The sequence below is a fragment of the Anolis carolinensis genome, chromosome 4 (genome assembly GCF_035594765.1).
Source record: "Anolis carolinensis isolate JA03-04 chromosome 4, rAnoCar3.1.pri, whole genome shotgun sequence".
NCBI lineage: Eukaryota > Metazoa > Chordata > Lepidosauria > Squamata > Dactyloidae > Anolis > Anolis carolinensis.
Genome location: NC_085844.1, coordinates 108013030 through 108016483, shown reverse-complemented (window position 1 = coordinate 108016483; position 3454 = coordinate 108013030). Strand labels below are relative to the sequence as shown.

The 3454-nt window shown below is 42.6% G+C and overlaps 1 pseudogene; it reads right to left on the bottom strand.

Annotated features, from left to right (window-relative positions):
• Window positions 1–2687: 2687 nt before the first annotated feature.
• Window positions 2688–2896, bottom strand: LOC134299046 (U2 spliceosomal RNA; annotated as a pseudogene).
• Window positions 2897–3454: the final 558 nt, after the last annotated feature.

Below are 3454 nucleotides of genomic sequence, written 5' to 3'. Positions count from 1 at the left end.
CCTCATCAAACCACAGTTCTCATGTTTGCATAGCATTGTGTTATGGCACTTAAAGTGTTGCAAAGCTGCATTACTTCTACAGTGTAGGTGCACCCTGGTTCTCAGGATGTTGCCTTACATGGACCAGTGGGTATATTGGTTTGGTGGGATGTCTCTTTATCAGGATTAATAAAGACATATAAAGAGAGTAGTCAAATAAACAAACAAGTGGAAATGTATTAAGAATAAACTCCCCCCCCCCCCCCGCGCACAGCTGGGGGAGGGAAGTGGCTTTGCCCCCTCCCACTGAAAGAGAGCCTCGGTGGCGAATTGTGTTAAAGCACTGAGCTGCTGAACTTGCAGATCAAAGGTTGCAGGTTCAAATCCCAGGAGCAGAGTGAGCGCCCGCTGTTAGCTCCAGCTTCTGCCAACCTAGCAGTTTGAAAACATGCCAATGTGAGTAGATCAATAGGAACCACTCCGGTGGGAAGGTAACGGCACTCCATGCAGTCATGCCGGCCACATGACCTTGGAGGTGTCTATGGACAACGCCGGCTCTTCGGCTTAGAAATGAAGATGAGCACCAACCCCCAGAGTCAGACATGACTGGACTTAATGTCAGGGGAAACTTTTACCTTACTTTTACCAAAAGAGAGAGCTAAGGGGACAGGGCTTCTAGGAAGCAGCCCGCCCCTTGGATCACTCACTTTTTGGATGTCGACCCACCCACCCGTCGCTAACAGTATAGCAGAAGTGTGGTCGCTTAGAGGGGCCGGGTAGGAATTTTTTCCCCTTCTATATTCTAGGGGGTTTTTTCGCCTACCCTATACTATGCTGAGTGGCAAATTGGGAGGCTGGTCATTTAAATAGATTGTCATTGAAATACTTAGGGGAATCACATATTTTGGTGTGCAGCACAAGGTACCTCAGTTTTGGTGTAGGCCAGAGGCGTGAATCCTTGCCTAGGGTTTATACAGCCCTGGCGAGGGTGAACGATTATGGCCTAGGAATGGGAGACTTTGACCTCATGCATTCCTGAGGTAGAACTCTCCACCACATTCCCCTTCAGGTCATCCAGGTTTAGTTATGCTGGTTTCTGGTATTTTGCCCTAAATTCAGTTAAAGGGATGGTCAGGCAGGACCACCTATATTGGCTTTATGCCTCACCAAATTTATAGATGGCTATTAAGAATTTGGCCCTAGTTCCAAATTAAAAGTTAATTAGGTAACATTCAATAAAGTTGCCCAGTTTTAAACCCAAGTTACTTGTCTTGACACATTATTTCAGGGGGCTGGAGGGTAAATAGAAATCAAGAAGCTAACTCCTGACCAATCCATTAACTGACCATTCTCCATGCACACAGTCAGTTCTTCCCACCGACTATCATATTTCTATTACAGACTTTCCTGTCTCTATCTGCTCTGAAATCCAACCCTATCTGGCCTCTGAAAAAGCTATGCTTCTGTTTTATAACATTTCCCCCCGTAAGTCCCTTTTATACTATTCTCTGAGTAGTAGTTACCTTCAGCCAGGCTTATGCATCTCCTCCTTGATCATCTCTTATAAATGTTTTTTTTAAAACTCTCATTCTCAATATGTTTCTGCATAAAATTGCTATAAGAGTTTTTTTTCTGCAATGTTTTCCTGATGTGCATGTCTAGCTGTGGGCCTTTCTGCTTATGTGTGCATGAACCTATCATAAGTATTATCCATATATACATATATATGGGTGTGTATGTATATATTAGATAGATGATAGATAGATAGATAGATATTACAGATAAGAGGGTGAAATATGAAAATGAACTGAAAGCTGCAGCAAAACATTACGTACTAATTTGAGCATAATGTTTAGTCTCCTAATTCAGCCAGAATCCTGGAGCCTATAGAATTATAGTATTAATATTCAATGTAATTATCATGATTATGTCCTATGGAATGTTGGCATTGGTAGTTTAGGGAGAGGCCTTACCATTCTTAGTCAAAGTACTCCAGTGTTAGTCCCAGGATTTCATAAGATAATAACCATGGCAGTTAAAGTGGAGTAATAGAACTATATGTGAGAATGGGTCCCTAGAGGAATGGAATAAATGGCAGAATGAATTTATGGATCTATGACAGGATTGTCTACCAGAGGTCTGCAGAAATCTGCTCCTCCCTGTCCATTTAGCACTCCTAGGCCAATCATTGAACATTTTTGTTCAATTGGGTAATCTCTATTGAGAAACACCTTCACAGAAATACTGCGGTTTGAAATGTTTTCAGTGTGCTTTAAAATGTGCAATGAGTTTGGCGGGCTTACAACCAAATATAGAGAGTTCTTGGGATAAAAAGGGGATTGTAAAGACTTTTAAAAGGATGTCTTTGAGTGGAAAAATGGACACTAAAATCAATATAAAGACAGGGCAAACTGATACAAAATGAGGCAAAAGTTTCCAATCACATATACAATAATGCTATCTGAAATGAGTTGACCAAGAAAGAGAAGTTAGAGTACTGGGGATAGCACACCACTGATGTCAAACCAGCAGGTTTTTCCAGACTGCTGTAAAGAACTGAGAATTACTGCAACAGCATTGCTTAGTACAAATTGTTAGATATTGATGCTGATTCTTGAAACAGTATCCAACAGTAACATTTACTCTATTTGAATACTTCCAAACATTTTAAGGTAATTAATTCCATATCATGCATAAAGAGAAAGGGAATGAAAACAAAACTGAAAAAACCATGCACAGTTCTTCCCCCCCCCTTTTTTTTTTTTTTTTTTTTGTATGGAGCAAGCCCCTATTCAATCTCCCAGGCCCAAAAATTCATTTAACACATAGTCCTCAAATAGAGGATGTATCAGATATTAAACTGATAAGAACAGATACTACACCATGCACAGTTCTATGGGGTGTCCATAGTTGAAATTCTCTGCATATTATAGATTACTCATTGCACCTGAAAAATATTATTGCATAGCCAGAAAAGTGTTGAAAAGGGGGGAGGGGAGAGAAGGAGGGAGGGAATCAATAGATGTAGCTTATAGGCTTGCTCAAATAATTCGATTTCCCCGTTACCCGTTATTAATTCGTTATTTTCGTTAGTTTTGAAGAAATATACGGCCTTGATTGTCCACACGTCTGGATATCGCGGTTTCGAATCGCGAGAGGCCGTTTTTTCTTATTTCGTCGTTTTTTTCGTTAGGAAAAAAAAGCTTTTGCAAATCACCCAAACTCCCACCATTCAGGCCCTTTCCTTTTGCCCCTCAGCAAAAGGGGCGTCACGGGCTCAGCCAATGGGAGGGGGCGAGGGGGAAGGAGGCTGAGGAGGAGGAGGAAGACGGAGGGGGGAAATGGCCGCCGCCGCCGCCTTGCCTCAACTCAGGCCTGGTGTCTCTCTGTGAGGCGGGAAGGCGGCGGATGGAGCCAGGAATGGAGAGACCGAGAGAGACAGAGAGGGGCCCGGCGGTGAGGAGGAAGAGGCCCG